The sequence below is a fragment of the Dermacentor silvarum genome, chromosome 2 (genome assembly GCF_013339745.2).
Source record: "Dermacentor silvarum isolate Dsil-2018 chromosome 2, BIME_Dsil_1.4, whole genome shotgun sequence".
Classification (NCBI taxonomy): Eukaryota; Metazoa; Arthropoda; class Arachnida; order Ixodida; family Ixodidae; genus Dermacentor; species Dermacentor silvarum.
This window is the reverse complement of record NC_051155.1, coordinates 199411341-199430472: the sequence shown is the minus strand read 5'-3', so window position 1 is coordinate 199430472 and position 19132 is coordinate 199411341.

Here is a 19132-nt window from a genome sequence, read left to right as displayed (position 1 = left end):
TAACGCAAAGAAACTTCACGTTTGAAGGTCTGCAATGCATTTTACATGCAACGGCAAGCAGGCTTCCGAAGAAAGCAGGACAAGCCCAAATATAGCTGTGACCTGCTCTCGAAAGTGAGTATCCGTAAGTTCATCGTTACCGAGCATTCCACGCTGGCCTCACGAGTAGGCATACTACTCATCTAAGAAGAAACGTACCTATCTTCGTGGCACGCACAAGTGTGTATCAGGATATGTCCGCAGTCTCCTGATGCGTACACGCGTGAAAGCACAAATGTTGTGAGCTCGACTCTTTGTTAGCATGCTGCAACGCACTGACGTACTTAATCGAGCAAGCAGCGTGACACTTTCAGAGGTTCGTGTATAATGTATACACATTATGCAGCAAATGGTCATGCAGTCGACAAATAACGCAGGAAACGCGAATTGGTGTCACAGCTAGATAACGCAACTGGCAATGAGAACACGATGTAAGTGTGAAAATTATCTTGCACGGATGGGGGATAGACTATGCAAAGTGGGAGAAAATACGCCTATACAGCTGTACATTGTGAGGTTTTCAGAGCATACATTGACAGAAAGGCTCGTGATTGACCGATGTTCATATGTTTGTGATCATGGCAGAAAACGTAACGATATTGCCGTAGTTCCAGTTAATCGCGATATAATTCGACAATGGCTTTATTATTTTAATCTTGTTCAACTGAAACGGGGCTTTTACAATACTGCATGATTTCCATTCATAACTTAAATCAATGTAAGTTACCGAGATATATTTGGCACTTATCGCTTACGAATAGTCGGTTTTCTAAGCTACGCATGTATTTAGAGCCGTAGTTTTAAACTACGTAGTGTAATAACTGACATTATTTGTATTACATTCTGGCATGGCCAGTCGGAATTTGTCTGAAGAAGTCTACCGAGGAGCTGAGGCGGAAAATTGCTGCGTGTCAGATATACGAAGGTCGTGGATTGTGTTTTTATTATTCTTTGCTTTTCAGGCAGAAGTTAGCATATTTAGAACGACTATGGGTGTCTGTAACCGAGATTCCTATGGAAATCGTAAGCTCACTATAAATGAACAAGTGTGTACTGGCCACCACGTAGGCTTGTTTATCAATAAGAGAGCGTCCCATTTATTTCAAGAAGAAAATCAAGTACGAGGAATATAGCAAGAGCCTCTAGCGTTCTTTGTGGTAGGTGGGCCGCATGCAAGCGTCGGCGAAGGCCTCATGATGCGCCCATGCTGACACATATGCCTACGAGAAGTAATTTATTTTGCGGCTCTGCCTAGCTACTGCTGTTGCTTGCTACTTCTCAGGCATTTAAATTAGATCTAAAACTCGTTTCATAGGATAGCGTCTTTGCCTTGCTGGGTCACAAAAGGAAAAACTAGGAGAGATTATTAGGAAAAAGAAGCAAACTGACAAATATACGATTTCATGAGTGCTATCACAAAGATACGGCCAATAGTTTTAAGTCTAGGCAGGCAATACCGCACTGGTAGATAAAGGTGGTTTCTAGTACAAAAGTCTGTCCTCCCAACATAACTAGGTCCGACATTTGCAGAACTCTGTATAATCTGCTCTGTAGAACCCTGTATAATCCTCTATTGCATTACCACGCAAAGATATCTTAGCATCTACATACCAGCGTAAGGCTCCAAGCCTACTGAGAAGAACGGTTAAGGGTAATTTTTTTGTGCGTAAACATTACTATGATTACACAACGAGATAACTATCCGAGCGTCCGCAGCATAAGGCGATCACTTTCAAGTTCGCCAGCTGTGGAAGGAGACAACGACGAACACGCGAGCAGTGGCACGAGCGCGTCTCTGTGATCACGTGACCTGTGCAATCAGGCACGCACTAAGCACGCCTTTAGTACTTTAGGTTTCCCGTACTTCCGTATGCAATCGAAATTACGTCATTGCCTGACGTGGTGGCATTTGGCCGCTTCAGGCAGAATAGGTAGTCATTTCTAACCAATCTGCCCTGTTTGCGGGAAATGAATGGTGTTGTTGATACGTTTTATCTCACCTCGGTAGCTAGGTCCTGGTGTTATATCTGTGGTATTGTTGAAACACCGGCAGCTCGCAATGTCACTCTAATGAAATGGTGTCGCCATCTGTCACCGCCATCTAAGTGCTCAACTACTGCCACTTATGATCTGGTGCAATCGTTTCACCACCAAAGAAAGCGTATAGATGGCAATCCCGTAGGATCTTCCAAACGAGCAAGAAATTCTGGGACCAGGCAAGGTCGGTGTCCAAGCGTCAATCCACATTTCGATGTTACATACTTCCCACCATATTTGCGGCAACCTACTTGGGTTCTGAAATCAAATGGCCTTAAAACATTTCGTCTTGTCCAACCCTTCCTTACGACAGACTTGGCGGGAAAATTTAATTTAAGGAAAGGCCATACGCAGTAACTTATTAGGCACTTTCGATGGCGCCTAAAGGAGGGTTTCAAACAGTGATTCCTTATTTAAGTAGAAAATTCACCGTCAGTTCCACTTCCGCTAGATTCTGTCGCACTCACTATATGTTACTGAACAGTTCAACCACGATGAAATCATTCCACCGTGAGGAATACAAATAGGATCTGCTTTCAGCCCGACGTGGGCTTTCAGAGTGCAATGAAGTCGGCGACGTAGAACACTACAGCAAGTACTGGGTGTGCTTCAATGCAAATAGCATGAATGTTTCATGAACTGGAGAGAGGAGGTGTTCTGATGGGTGTACGGGCAATGTCTACTGTTTCCGGAAGGACCATGAAATGAGTGGACGTAGGAAACTCTCACTTTTTAACACGCTTTTAGGCCCTGTGAACTAAACTAGGACTCGTGATAGCGCGCTTTGCTTTCTGGAGAGCGACGCTCAGAAGAAGCACCGGCTGGCGCTGACTACCAGTCTAGCACCAACCGTAGCAATGACGCACTTTTCACCGGCCCTCCTCCAGTACTAAAACTTCAAAATTTATCTCTCAACCAACGCAACAAGTCCTTTTCGATTTACTAAGCATTATCGATAAAATGGTTCCTGCAGATGGCTGACTTGAAATACATAGATGGTTTATATACCCAAAGGCCGAAAGGTAGTACTGAGCTAGCTTGCTCTGGCTTGCTACCCTGCGCGGGAAAGGCGGAAAGGAAAAGAAATAATTGATGAGTGAATAGTTGAGTGATGAGTGAAAGCGGAAAGAAAAACGCGCTCCCTCCCGCGCTCCCCTCCATATCCTTCCTCCGGAGCGTTGCGCGCGACTGGAAGACGTTGCGCTTCCAGCAAGACGTTCGCTTGCGTGCGAGAGATTGAGCCGCGATCGCCCACTCACCCTCGCACGCGTTCACTAGCACGTCGAGCATGCAGCGCGCGGGGACGATTTTATCGCTCCCAGACTTTATACGGAACCTCACGGCGACGGTGACGCCGACGGCAGAAATGCGTCTGGAGTGTTCATATAATTGCTATCCTAATAAGTCATATCTTCTCCTTGGGCATGATCTCTTGAAATCTAAAGCGCACCTAATCTAACACATATCCTGTATTGATCTACGATTGCTTTATTATTATACCTAGCTTTACCCAACATCATCATCATCAGCAGCACCACCAGCGACAGCAGCAGCCTATTTTTATGTCCACTGCAGGATGAAGGTCTCACTCCTGTGTTGTGCAATTACCCCTATCCTAGGAGACATAGATTTGCTGAAACCAAACGCCTGAGATTGAGTTTTATATGCGGCTTTTGTACTGGTGACATTGCAAGATTTTATTGGAATAGCCATAGAGATGTGACCACGTGACCTGTTTATATGAACTGCATTTCGATTTCCATGCCGTCGCCAGTCCACCCATGTCGTTGTAAATCTCGCCCTCTCTGGTTTCTGTTTTCTATCAAAGCGAGGCGAAACGCTAATTAGATACCTGATGTAGCAGCAAACCAGTCCTGCGAGGCCAATTGTTATGTCAAAAATTACTAATGTTTACTTGAATGATGACACTTTCGCGCACTGATGGCATGGCGGTATAATATATCAATGACGTTAATATTTGCGGAATATTACATACGAAATTTCACTTTTCTTTATTTCCCAACGAGAAAGCAGTGCATCTGCGACAGCATAGCATCGCATGGGGGAAAAAGCATCAGAAGTGGAAAGAATACACAAATGCCTGAACGACCTTACTGTGAGTGTCAAGTAACAGAGGCAGCAGCGAAGACACGTATATTTAATAAGAACTTTGCAAACATGACGCATGCTGTCAGCCTAAGAGTGCTGGATCGAAAAATAAGCCCGCATCTGTTTAAACACACGGCGCAGGCAGTTATACCGCTATTAAAGCTATTCAGGTAAGTCTTGTTGGGCAACCGTTTGTTTCGTGAGCACACGTATCCCCGTGAATTCTAGTTAGGTAGCAGGGCAGGCTAGAATTCAGTTCTTATACATGTGATATTGCCATTAACACATTACAAAGTAATGTGTTAATACATCATGGAACAATAGGGCACGCAAAACAAGAATTACATTATGATTTACATAAGCGCTTGTCCCGTGTGTTTCTATTATTTGTGCCGCCGTCCCATTCGAGCTACCATTACGATGAACACTAAGTACAAAACACACCGCAATGCTGATTGCAACATTCATACCTTCGCATTTTCGTAAAAGCACCAAACTAAAACCTTCATTTGCTCACTAGGATGACGAGCACCTGCGTAGAAAAAATGCAGCGCGAATGGCGCGCGCAAGTTAGAAAGACATCCCGGAAATGCATGAAGAGCTGATAAAACTGCCGAGTGCCACAAACGTAGGATCTCATGACGCACGACATCTGTTTCTGTGCGAGCTATCTCATAGGAACCTTGTCTAGCTGACTGTCGCAATTTTCTAACGTTCGAGTTCCGAGCTACTAAATTATAACAGGACGCTTAAGGAAGTGAAAGCCAGATTCTCACATCATGCGTTATGGTGCGATCAAAGCATGTCGGCCTATACGAGGACGCTCTGCACAAGGAGTTTCCAATGACACTGAACATTCCACAAAACTTGGGTGGCGCCATCCATTCACGTGCCTAAAATCACAATTATCCTCTCTGCTACACCAGCTGTTTTACAGGTCGCCATGAAATGTGAGGCAATTTGGTTTGCAATTCAAGGGACGCACAGCGAAAATAAGAAAAAGAAGAAAAAAACTCCAGCAGCTCTGGAGACATTTTTTTTTTTTCAAACTTGGTGCCGCATTCAGCTTCTTCCACAAGTGCACAAATGTTGCTCCGGTGTACCAAATGGTATGAAACACATTTTCGATGCACTGGCATTACGTACAAATACTATTCTGTGCAAATAAAATGGTTTTCTTCAGGTGAACAAACTTCAGGCAATGATGGGTTAAAGGAAGCGTATGTTACCTTATCGAAATGGGGACAGGGTACGTAGGACGTAGGACGTGCCATGTCACTCAAGGTTAAACCCGCATAGGTGGGCAAAGACTCGTGTTCAAAAGCGCCCCATAAACGTGGCAATAGAACTAAAAGCAGAAAAACCTTACCCTCGCATCACCCTCTATTGCCTGCTCGGATACTCCGCCCTGTCACACCACTGTCCATTCCTTCCTTAGGAAAACGAGAAGTACAGACCAAAGGATGCTGTAAGCAATGTAAAATAAGGACGTTTTTAACAAAGAAACAATAAAGGAAAGAGGCCAGATCAGCACTGGTTGTGCATCATTGTGCTGTTCTTGCATGTGGTCATGGCGACGCATACGGGCTCACTCACCACTTAAATCAGTGCTAGCATAAAATGTGTGTCATTTCCCCCCTTTATTATGACGCTATAAGCACCCTAATAGAAGCATTAAGCCTCAATTTTTCGAACATGCCACAATTATTGATTTTCACATCTTTTATTGCAACCACTTCAAAACTTGTGCGAAGTACACATCGGCTACGAACGTGAAGCAGGAAGCTCGTCACTTCATTCAAATCAGAGGGTATATTCACAAACAACCGACGTGCTCACAAGGCAACCCCGTGGCATGGTAAAAAAACACCGCATATCTATGAAGTGAATGATGATGAGTGGGCGAAGCACCGGGGGATCATTCGGGTATCTGTGAATACCCCGTACATTGCCCACTCGAACATGCAAACGAGTGACAACACATGTGCGCAGTATTTACAATGTTGTTTTATTGGTCGTATATGGTATTGAGGTGCGGGCTTCGTTTTACCTTCATTAAGACTGCCTTGTGATGAGTGCAGCAGCACGGCGACGCCGGAAAGCGGACCCAGAGGCGGCGAGAGCACGGGAAGCGGCGGCAAAACGACGGAAGCGTTCTCTACCTGAGGTTGGTGGCGCCGATGCTCGGTTCAAGCGCGAGCTTTGCGAGCCCTCAGCTCCGGGTCCGCATGCCGGCGTTGCCGAGCTGCTGCAGCTTCGCGAGCCCTCAGCTCCGGGTCCGCTTGCCGGTGTTGCCGTTTTCTTGCAGCTTCCCGTGCCCTAGACTCCGGGTCCGCTTGTTGTCTGCGTCGCCGTGCTGCAGCAGCTTTACGAGCCCTCGACTCCGCTTGCAGTTGTGCCGCCAGTCCCGCCTTTTCATCCATAGCGGGTGCGCCGTTATCAGAAGCGACCGTTATCATCCATGGCTGAAGAGAGAAAGACAGCACGCTTCGGGAACGAACACCCTTGTGCACCGCAGCGCCCCTAGCGGGTGGACTCCATGCAAACCATAGCTACGGACGATGACAACGAGAGGGGACAAGGCTTGGCCCTAAGGTGCTTCGCCCCTAAAAGCCATGCTTACGGCCTTGCCACAACAGCGCCGCCGAAAGCTCGGCACGCGCTGCCAAACCTGCCCTTTCATTCTTCCTCATACTTGTCACAAGCCATTCCCGTACATTGTAGAAGGCTCCAGCAAGGGGATGAAGACGACAGCCGCAGAAGTGCTCGTGTGAATGTAATTCAGCCGTCTCCATGTATACGGGGTATCGTTGAACAGCGTACGATGTTATGGGCTCATTCCAATAGCTGTTACGGTTCGCGATGGTGTGTGCCCCCGCCGATGGCGCCCGGCGAACGCAACCGCTATCGCTGTAAATGCGAAAAAATAACCCGGTTCCCGCTGGGATCGAGGCCGCGCCCGCTCTACGAATGAGTCACACTACCAATGAGCCACGCAATGAGATACTCTACCAATGAGCCACGCAAGCGCTTGCTATCAGGCGCCGGAAAAAAAACCGTTAAAGCAGGCGCAGACGATCCAAGCCTCCGCCAGTATGGTGGCGCCATCTAGTTAAGGCGTCTGCAAACGCATCGAGCGCAGGCGCAGACGACGAGATGTCATTCAGACGAGGCGCACAATAAAAAAAAAAGAGGACGCCCAAGCTTCGCCTTTAAGAGTAGAACGCGATAGCGTTATCGGGGCTGGTTCGCATCGCATCGTTCGCATACGGCAAGTAGGCTTCATTCACTGCAACACTGAACGTGGGAAAGCCAGCTTACAAAGACCAAGCTTACACCGATCCCCTTAAAGTCAGCTTCACTTTTAATCTGAAATGCAATGTTCGAAAGGCGTTTTTCCAAGGGCAATATAAGTGGTCTTATAAAAAGTTGTCGCAGTTTCACCTGAAAGGCGAAGCATCAATTGCGGTAGCAAACTTGTAGAGAGCTATACGGAGTAATGATATTAGCTTTATCAGCTGTATAAACTTGGACATGCAGCAGCATCGGCAACACGCAGAACTGTTGTCGACGCCATCGGCGTTTTGCCCGCGTTCGCTCAAAATGCGTGCGGCGTTGGTGACTGTTGCCGGAGCCTCTGATATAAATAGGCACTTGGTGCCGCAGCTAAACGTCGCCTCCCTTCCCTCCCCCTCCCCCACGGCCTCTCGCGCGTCGGAAGAAGGCGCGTTTGCTCTACATATATGGTGATTGTAAAGGAGAAAATAGACGCCTACTTGTGCAGCCCTTAAGCGTGCACGGCGCAGAACGCGCGTTTGTTCTCCGCCGTGCGTTCACTCCCCGTGAAAGACGCGCCCATCGCGCCCTTTCACTCGCACATACAGCGTTCGGCGTGCGGCTGAGCCGTGCTCCCTCAAGGGCTGCAGAAGATAGCGCCAACCTTTCCCTTTCCCTCAAGAACCACTTACCACTTACCACCGGCGACGACCCGGCTGACAGCGCTGCAGGACGCAGGCCACCCGGTGTCCCTGCACTGGATCCCCGCCCACGTAGGGATCCCGGGCAACGAGGCAGCCGACACCCTGGCGAAGGACGCCCACCACACCACTGTGCCCCTCAGTCGGGCCGTGACGGAGGGCGACTTCACAGGACTGAGGCTGCGGCGACACCTGGCGACCCACCACCCAGACAAACGGGTGGCACTGGGATGCCCCCCACGACCACTCCCCCAGCGAGGCCTGGCTCGCAGGGAGAACTCGCTCCTTCTCCGGCTCCGCATCGGCTGCAGCTGGACGGCAGCACGCAGCTACCGACTGGGACGAGCGACGTCCCCGGCCTGCAGCTCCTGCGGGGAGCCGGAGACGATCGAACATATCCTGCTGGCCTTCCCGGCGTACCTCCAGCAGCGGGGCCCACTCCTGCAGGAGTTCCGCCGCCTGGGCCTCCCCTCTGGCAAGGAGGAAGATCTCCTCTTCCCCGGCCGACACCACCTTTCTGCACTACGAGGCGTCGTGGAGTTCCTTGACTCGTCAGGGCTCTCCGCACGCCTGTAAGGACATTTCTACAAGCGGGAAGGCCTCACGGCCTCCCACCCCACCCCGGGCCTGACCGGCCTGGCACAACACCCCTGCAGACTCTGCAGCACACCAAGGCCTTCCATCTCGGCCTGATACGTGCCGCCTATGCCTGCCGGTTTTGCTTCGCCCAGCCATGGCGACTCCACTCTATCCCTTCTTTCGCTCCCACTTACCCCTCCCCGTTGGCGCTGAGCCGTGCTCCCTCAAGGGCTGCAGAAGATAGCGCCAACCTTTCCCTTTCCCTCAAGAACCACTTATCACTTATCATCATCGGCGACGATTTCATCTCCAAATGACGTCATACGGAACCTCACGGCGACGGCGACGGCGACGCCGACGGCAGAAATCTGCTTTTGAGTGTCCATATAATTGCTATCGCAATAATAAAATGTGAAGGCCCTAGCACATCTTTTATTATTATTGCGATAGCAACTATATGGACACTCCGAAGGAGATTTCTGCCGTCGGCGTCGCCGTCGCCGTCGCCGTGAGGTTCTGTATGATGTCAATGGAGATGAAATCGTCGCCGCTCGCCGAGCGCTGTATGTGCGAGTGAAAGGGAGCGAGGGACACGCGCTTTCACGGGGAGTGAACGCACGGCGGAGAACAAACGCGCGTTCTGCGCCGTGCTCCCTTAAGGGCTTCAGAAGTAGGCGTCTCTTTCCTCCTTTACGATCACCATATATATAGAGGAAACACGCCTTCTTCCGACGTGCGAAAGGCCGTGGGGGGGGGCGAGGGGGAGGGAAGGGAGGCCACGTTTAGCTGCGGCCCCAAGTGCCTATTTATATCAGAGGCTCCGGCAACAGTCACCAACGCCGCACGCATTTTGTGCGAACGCGGGCAAAACGCCGACGGCGTCGACAACAGTTCTGCGTGTTGCCGGTGCTGCTGCATGTCCAAGTTTATACAGCTGATAAAGGTACTATCATTACTCCGTGTAGCTCTCTACAAATTTGCTATTGCAATTGATGCTTCGCCTTTCAGGTGAAACTGCGACAACTTTTTTAATAATTGTTTGCTATTGCCCCGACGCGCGCAGGTCTGATAGATATGCTGGAAAAGGGGTTTGTGTTTGAGTTTCCTCGTAGGAGAGCTAGGTTTTCTCGTACATTCAAATTGCAATCCGACGCCGATTGGTAAGCAATCCGACGGCGAATCCGACGGCGAATCCGACGGCGAATGGTAAAGTCGTATTTTACCATTTTTTTGACGGATTTCACTGTGAGGTGTTAGAGTACGTGGCACACGGAACAGCCGACAAAAACTCGAGACGCCGAGAAGCGTTTATTAGCGTCCACCTGAGCCCCGAACTTCCAAGAACGCAGGCTCCTTCTTTCGAACGCGCTCACGCGCTCCCTGGTCCGATCCTTGTCCTCTTCTTCCTTGTAGGAAGAACGCGGGAAATTCAACACATTCCCGGCCCCGAAGTGCGGTTATGCTTGTAGTTCAAGCGGAAACAGTCTTTGGATGGCCCTTGTCGTCACGAGGCCGTCTTGTCGCTTTATCTTGCAAGAGCGAACGTGTCCATCTTCTCCTGCGTAGACTTCAATCACCCTTGCGAGTTGCCACATTTGGCGTGGAAGGTTTTCCGCATGTACAAGTACAACGTCGCCTTCTTTAACATTGTTCTTGCTCCGTGCGTCACAGAAGTGTGCAGATCTAAGTTGGAGCAAGTACTCTTTGGTCCATCGTTTCCAGAAGTTTTCCGTCAGGCGCCTTCTGTACTGAAGTCTCCGGAAGGCCTCTGCACGCGTTGAGATCTCGGTGTCCTCGATGTTGCCTTGTGGTATTGTCGTGAACCTACGGCCAATTAACAGATCTGCAGGAGTCAGGGCGCATAGTTCGCCGTCTTCCGATTCAATGAAAGTAAGTGGCCTAGAATTGACGACAGCTTCAACTTCAGCGAGTACTGTCATGAGTTCTTCGGAGTTGAGGCAGGCTCTTTGAAGAATCTTGCGAAGCGGTGTCTTTACAGTTCTTACAAGCCGCTCCCACCATCCACCCCACCATGGAGCGTTTGGCACAATAAACTTCCATCTGATGCCTCTACTGCTCAGGTGTCCAGCGACATCATCTTCTAACGGCATTCTGAAAATCTTTTGTAGATCCCTTGACGTTTTCTTGAAGGCCCTCGCATTGTCAGAATAGATGACCTGGGGAAGACCTCGGCGGGCACAAAAGCGTCGCAAGGACATCAAGAATGCTGCAGATGTCATACTGGACACAAGTTCTAAGTGAATTGCTCTTGAAGCTGCACACGTGAATAGAGCAATGTAGTTCTTCGACTCTCCTAACGGTGTCTTCACGAAGAGAGGTCCCGCGAAGTCTACTCCGACCACTTCAAACGCGTGTGCTTGTGTTACCCGATGTATTGCGAGAGGAGCTACTGGAGCGTTGCCTGGTAAAACAGTAAATCGTCTGCACAAGTAACATTCCTTGATTACATTCTTCACCAGACTTCGTGCTTTGCATATCCAGAAGCGCTCTCTCAACTGCGTCAGTGTATCTCGCACACCTCCGTGAAGTACTTCGCAGTGCGCTTTGATTGCGATTAACCTTGAAAAGTGGTGTTTACTCGCCAGTATAATCGGATGCTTGACACCTTCTGGAGCTTCCATCCGCATTAAACGTCCACCAACCCGAAGTAACCTATCTGCGTCCTGGAACGGGTTGAGACCTGCGATGAGTGAGGTTTTGTCGATAGAACGGCCCTCTGAGATAGCTTTGATCTCTGCGTTGAAGAACACATATTGTACCTGTCGAATCCAGTATTGTTCGGCTCTCGATAGCTCCTGCGCCGTGAGGGGACCAGTTTCTTTATTGCTGCCATTATGTCTGCAGCAGCTGACGAACCTCAACACCCATGCTGTAACTCTTAGCAGCTTATCGAGTGTGCTGTAACGCTCCATTACAATTAGCGGTAGCGTGGCATCAGTCGTAAGTGAAACCTGAACGGTGACCTTCTCACAGTAGACTTCTTCGTTGTCCGCTGTTTGTAGTGGTTGTGATGGCCACATGTGCTCAGGTTCCTGAAGCCAGTGAGGCCCATGCCACCATAAGATGCTCGTAGATACCTGGTCAACAGATACGCCTCGTGTCAACAGGTCGGCAGGATTTTCAGTACCAGGACAATACTTCCAAGCGGCCGGCTCGGTTCGCTCGTGGATTTCAGTGACTCTGTTGCGAACGAACTGTTTCCATTTCTGAGCATCGGCTCTAAGCCACGACAATGTTATTGTCGAATCCGTCCACATAGTGTAGCGTAGCTGGAAGTCCGTAAGCGCGCTTGATATGAAGCTCATCAACCTTGCACCAATCAATGCGCCCAGAAGTTCTAGACGAGGCAATGTTACCGTCTTGATTGGAGCAACGCGTGATTTTGCGATGAGTAACTGGGGTCGTCTTGCGCGATCAGACACAACGTAGGCCACTGCGCCGTATGCGAACGGACTTGCATCGCAAAAAACGTGCACTTCTAGCACGCGGGGCAGTTTCTCTTTGCCGCTGCCGGTGTAACGCAGTACCCTAATTGATTGTAACTTTGACAATTGGCTCACCCATCCTTGCCATTCTCTTCTTAAGTCTTCGGGCAGACACTCGTCCCAGTCAATTCCACGGGTCCAGATCTTTTGAAACAATATTCGTACGGACACCGTATACGGCGCGATGTATCCCATCGGATCGTATACCCTTGATGCTGCTTGTAAGACGAACCTTTTCGTGTCGGACTTTGCTTTAAGAAAATCAAGAAGATTTGCCATGGAGAAGCTGAATTCATCGCTCTGGGGACTCCACGTGATGCCTAGTACTTTAACGGAGGCTTCACGAAGTACAACCATCTTTTGGCTGGTTGAGCGGTGCTCGTTTTCCAACGTGGTCATAAGCTCACTAGAGTTTGTCGTCCATTTACGAAGATTCATTCCTGCCGAGAGCATGAGCTGTTGCGCCTCTCTACAAAACTGGGCAGCTTCGTCCTCCGTATCAGCACCTGTCACCAAATCGTCGACGTAAAACGACTCACCCAAGGTCTTGGCGGTCGAAGACATACTTTGTGGTGCTCTTCGCACGTGGTGAAGAATAGTTGCTGTCAGCAGAAATGGGCTGCATGTTGCTCCAAAAGGTACTCTGGTCAACCTCCATTCTTGTGCGTCTTTATTCAAAAACTCAGCGACATCGCCTTCTTCAAACCACAGAAATCTAAAGGCATCTCTGTCTTCTTCTTTAATCGAAATCTGAAGGAAAGCCTTCTCGATATCTGCCATTATGGCGATGGGATGCGTCCTAAAGCGTATTAGTATTTTGACGAGATCCTGGTATAAGTTGTCGCCCTTTTCCAAGCACTCGTTAAGTGACTTGCATCCCCGTGCTCTTGACGACGCGTCGAAGACGACTCGCACCTTTGTTGTAAGTGCTTGTTCTCGGATAACTTCTTTATGTGGCATGTAATAAACCCTCGCTGGATTTCTAGGTGGGTCTTTTACAACTTCTGCATGACCAGCTAGCAGATACTCACGAATCGTAGCGTCGTAAGTCTGTAGAAGACTCTCCTTGCTGGACAAGCGAGTCAAAAGTTTCTTTAGTCTGGTAATGGCGACTTCCTTGTTATCCCTTAGCTCAAATCCGGTTTTCCAAGGCAATGACACTTCGTATCTGCCATCTCGTAGCTGTATCGTTTTCTCGAAGTGCTCCCTAGTTGAGCTTATCTCAATTGCCTGGTTGGCATTATCGGATATACCGATACTCTCTAGCTCCCAAAATGAACGGATTAGCTCGTCATCAACAGCTACATGCGTCTTCAACACGCATACCATGACCCGTGAGTTGACTGGCTTTGACGACAAGTATTCGGTGCTCCCTTGAAAGATCCATCCGAGCTTTGAGTTCATAGCGATGAGTGTTTCCTTGTTTCGCGGTCTGGAGAGTTCACCTGTCATCACCGCCCACATCTGGTCTGAGCCAATTAGTACACTTACTCCGTTTTCTCTTTCAATGGACGGGTGGATCAGTTCATCGGCGATATCGTGCCCGGTTTTTTTTTAATGATGTGACGAACGAAGAAGTCATCGTGTTGGCTGATATGTCTTGGCAAATGTGGGGTATCTCGATGGCTCTCAATGCAACTTCAACGTCGGAATGCTGACTTCGGAGGTGAAGCTCGACGATGCGAAATCTTTTCGGTGTGCAACTGCTCACACTGGCGAAAGTGTTTATTGCTATGGTATCAAAGCCAAGACACCTCAACTTTAACCGCCTTGAAAGAGCTTCTGTGACGAACGTACGTTCACTTCCTCCGTCGAACACGCCTCTGATGTAACGGCATGAATAATCTGTCACTGCCCATGCTCGGAAAGTCTGTAGGAGCACGCACGTCAAAGTGTCACTTCTTTCGTTGCTCTTAGTTGTAGCTGCGCATACATTCGTACTGCTGCCTTTTACGTCTTCATGGGCCTTTCGGTTTAGTTTATCTGGGTCGCAAATACTAGACGCATGACGACCTCTGCAGCCGGAGCACGCAATTCTCCGTCTGCAATCCCTTGCACGGTGGCCTTTAATGGTGCAGCGAAAGCACCGCATGTCGGCGGCGAGAAGTTTCTTTTTCTCTGACAGCCATAAGTCTGTACAGCAAGACTCCGTCAAATGCTGCGTTGACTTGCAGAAAATGCAGCCCGTATCCGGAGGTGTTTTTGAAGCTTGGTTATGAAGCACTGATGACGTTGGGATCGCATTGTCAAACTGGCGGTTCTTAATGTCTCTAGAATGAGTCGCCTCGTCATATACTTTTTTCTCCCCAAAGTCACTCTTTTCAAGGCTTTCTAGTTCAATGGAGACGAACTGCAGCAGACGCTCTAGCTCCGTGGCTTGTTGAACATTGACATTGGCGGAACTTGCAGCTTGTGTAGCGCAAGATCTGTGATACGCTACGACAATGTCATGTGGCAGTGCCCTGAGCAGAACGTCGCATAGCATCGACGAGAAAGACGACTTGCTCACGCCAAGCGCCTCTAGTCCCCGCGTGTTAATGAGCACCTGGTCGTACAACTTGCGAAGTTTCGTTACTTCATTAGAAGAACGCACAGGAGTGAGCCTTCGAAGTCTTGAGAAATACTCCTGCTCCAATCGCTTCTTGTCCCCGAAACGTCTTTTTAGCATGTCCAAGGCGTCAACGTAACACGCTTCGGTGGTAGGCAGCCCCGCGATAGCTGTCGCCGCGTCTCCTTTCAAAAATAACCTCAGGTAGTTGAATTTGTCGGTTGCTGTAAGAGTTCCGTTATGGTTGATGATCTGGTCGAATTGCTCCCAGAACGCGTTCCATTTGCTCAGATCACCGTCGAAAGCATTAATTACCAGCTTCGGCAACTTGACTCCTGGCCTTTCAGAATGCCCTGTGGCCACCGGCATGTCGCGAACCTCGACTGGCGATGACAATGAAGTGGTTTCGGACTGCTGGCGGCGTTTGCTCTGGAGCTCGGCTAAGATGCGGGTCGCGTTGTCCTCATCCTCAATTACGGTTGCGTAATCCGCCTCGAATGCCTCTTCACTTATGTGGCTTTCTAATTCATCATTGATCTTCTTCAATTCATCGTTATTGGTCTTGAGCCGCTCGTAAATACAGTCGATCTGTCGCAATGTCGCGGCATTGTTTTCTAGCACTGCACTTGCCTCTTGAATGATCCTGGTGTTTTGGGCCCTCCTTGTGGCTCGCTTCAACTTGAGCTTATCCATGGCGGTCCGCTGATCCATGTACCTCCGTGGTTCGTGGCAGTGGTTCCAGTCGGTAGCCACCAGCGAAGTCCCGTGACGGTAGCTCCCGGCTGTTGCCTCCCGGGTTTCGGCACCAAATGTTAGAGTACGTGGCACACGGAACAGCCGACAAAAACTCGAGACGCCGAGAAGCGTTTATTAGCGTCCACCTGAGCCCCGAACGTCCAAGAACGCAGGCTCCTTCTTTCGAACGCGCTCACGCGCTCCCTGGTCCGATCCTTGTCCTCTTCTTCTTGTAGGAAGAACGCGGGAAATTCAACAGAGGAATTCAATTTTTGTTCACAAAAGCCTTGCACAACGTGGAGGGCCTGCGCGGTCGATGTGGTTGGATGATTTTCTCCGCCACCCGCGATCACACGCCGGTTGCCGACGCCAGATTTTCTGCGACACGGGGCCCTAACCGCTATCGCGTTAAAACGCGATCCCCAGCCTCCGCTAGGATGGTGGCGCCATCTAGTTAAGATGCCTGCAAACGCAGCGTTCCCGATATGTAAGTTGCAGTTGGAAGGCTTGATCGGGCTCAGCAGACTACTGTGCAGAGAGCATTACAAGCCGCAGCTCGCCGTCGATGCCGGGTGGATAGTTCAGATCTTTCTCATCAAAACGAGGCGAACAGACTGCCGCGAAGACCCTCTTGTGCGTGGTGCTCAAATTGCAGCTACTCTTGAGCCGATCCGCCAGCTTACGCTGTGACTGTGCTGTGTGTGCCGCGCAGCCCTGTGACTTTTTTAGGTTTTCCGGAATTTGTAAAGATCGCCTGTTGCAGATAACATAACTGTAGACCTTGCAATGGATTATGCAGAGAGGCGAACATTACATCAACGACAAATCTAAAGACATATTCTGATAATTAAGAAACATCACTAATTAACTTCTTAATTAATTACTTTAAGCTCTCATATTGCAATTTACGAATTGGAGCCGGTGAGTTTGCAAGGCGTATCCACATTCCAACAGCACCTGGAGTCCGCTCGCCACCGCCGTGCCGCCAACGCCAAACGCGTCCGTGTCTTCACTGCTCAGCATAAAGGGGCGCGTAAAAGGACACATAACTGCGTAAAACAGTTCAGAAACATTTTAGTATACCCGCGTGATAAACCTTAAGATAAAAAACCGTGGCCGCCCCTTTTCAGCTTCACTGGTCAACATTTTTTCAACAAAGCTCTCATTTATGCATTGAAGCACAAAAATAACCGGAACGCCAATGTATTTCGTCCCAGGAAACAATATCTTGAAACTGGTGTCATCCTGGATATTAATTTCAAATAGATTCGTCTTGCAAGCTCACCGGCTACAGTTCGTAAACTTCAATATGTATCATAATGTAAATAATTAATAAGCGATTAGTGAATACTTGTTAATTAGATGAACATGTATTTAGATTTTTCGGGCTAGTAATGTACCTCGTCGAATAATCCAGCAGAAGGACAATCTGCCACAGGCAGTTTTTAAAATTTCAAAAAAAAACTTCGAATTGATCACCCCGTATATACATAACTACATTTTCCCTTAAGATTTGCTTTATCTTATCCTCGGTAATTTTGTGGCCGCTGCTGGGTGCCGCTTCTTGGTGCTGCTGGGTACTCGACACAATGGAGTTCCACAACGGCTGAGGCCTGGCTCTTTCCACAATGGCAGAATAGACGGCGCCCACCGCCACAGTTACAACGTTAACAGTTGTCCTTGCCCAGCCAAGAACCCAGGCAAGTTTTGTGGGACTGATGATGTCGACATTGAAGATTGCTTGGCTATCTAAGAGAATTCTAGTAAGAAGAGCCGATTGAAAGATACAACATCCTAATTTATCTTCAAGGGACAGCAAGGGTGGTATCACGAAGGTAAAATCTGAAGCTGGGATACTGCAAGGAAAAAATATAAGCTCTGTTCGCAAAGTCGCTTGTTCGAAAGCATGCGGCGAAGAAGCAGCTAGTATCACGGGCCTAAGCATCGACGGAAACCTACCTGTCTAACATACAGGATTTGCTAGCCCTTTGCCGCAAAGTGGACGGCCGCATGGCCAAGTCTGACAAAGTGGGCTAAAGAGAATAGCCGATGATCAAGGCTAAACATTCGGCGGATATCTGCCTCGTTGGGGACGACTGAATTAAAGGGAAGGAAAACTCCAAGCAATGTTTATTTTGATAAGCAGTGCTTATATGCGTTTTTGCCGCTTTGACAGGCGCAAAAACTTTTCGTATCTGCCTTGACTGTTAACAGCGGCAAGTGTTCCTGACGAACGATTGATGCTATGCGGCGTCTTCAGGATGTGCCAGCATTCCAAAAGGAGCCGCCGCCGATGGTTGTTTTCTCTCCCGAAGAGGACAGGGCCGTCGGGGTTAATCTGGTGATTAAAAAGCTCGCAGTATTCTGCCACAGCACTGGGTTCTCTGTTTAGATGGCGAAGGTCATTGTTATGTTGACGAATTTCTTCCGAGAAGTTTGTAGTCTCGCCGATCTACAACACGCGGCATTCGGAGCAGGTAATCTGGTACAAAAATGCCCTGCGCCTTTTCGACAGGAACGCGGTTCAGAAAAAGTCGACAAACAGCGTTTATTTTAACTCAGTCTGCATTTCGACGTGAAAACCTTGTGATATAAGTATAAGAAATGTTGTTATTCCTGTAAGTATGTTGAGCATCAGTAAGTATCTATAGGAACAGTGAAGATACACAATAGCTTAAAGTGATTGCATTGTTGCACGTACAAGTAACGAAGACCCATTAAACTAAATGTTAATATAGGAGAGAAAAATATAAATTCCTCAGGCTTGTTTGTTTGTTCCGCGGAGTGTACTATATGGGAATGGAAGTTCATTCATCGAGAACTGTTTAAAGTGAGAAAGAGAACATACATCGTGGATAAGAATATAGGTGATTCGTAGAACTTACCAGCGACGCCTTTAAAAAGGTTAATCTGTAGAAGCTGCGGTTCCTGCAAGCTCTCCTCGGGATAATTTTTGCTCGAGCCATTACAAAAATAATGAGCGCCTTCAATAAGGTACATTCGCCGGTAACAAACAAGAAAATGTAAAAGCCTGCATGGATTTTTGATGAATAATCTTAACCCAGTTAATATCGCAGGCAATCCATTATAGCTTTTGAGACTTGCTTCTTAAGAAGAAGGTGAAAAAGTTTGTGTTAAAAATGTGTCTCAGCCAATGCTAGATGAAAGCATTGCGCTTTTTTTTTTTGAGCAAGCTCTTTTTTAACGTTTTATGAAAATTAGTTGAACAATTGATCGCTACACGCACTAGCACATGACCTTAACAATGATTAATAGTCTAAAGAGCCTGCTTAGTGGAGCGACTTCGTGCTCAGAAGATGAAATAGCAAGACCATTTTGGTGTACACGTAACGAAAAACATGTATATATATATTCAACACGTAATATTCAAAAGACAATCTTAAAATAAATTTCACTTCTACTTGTTACAAAGTGACGACAAAAAAAAAACTCGGTTATAATTACAGAAGTGACCTTCTTCTGAAAACAAGTAGGCTCGCGAGAGGAATTGCTGCTTCTATGACGAAATTTCTGCTTCTAAGTTGGCGTCATGTCCTGACAATATGGCTCTAACTTACAGTGTTAAGTCTATCTCGCTAGGA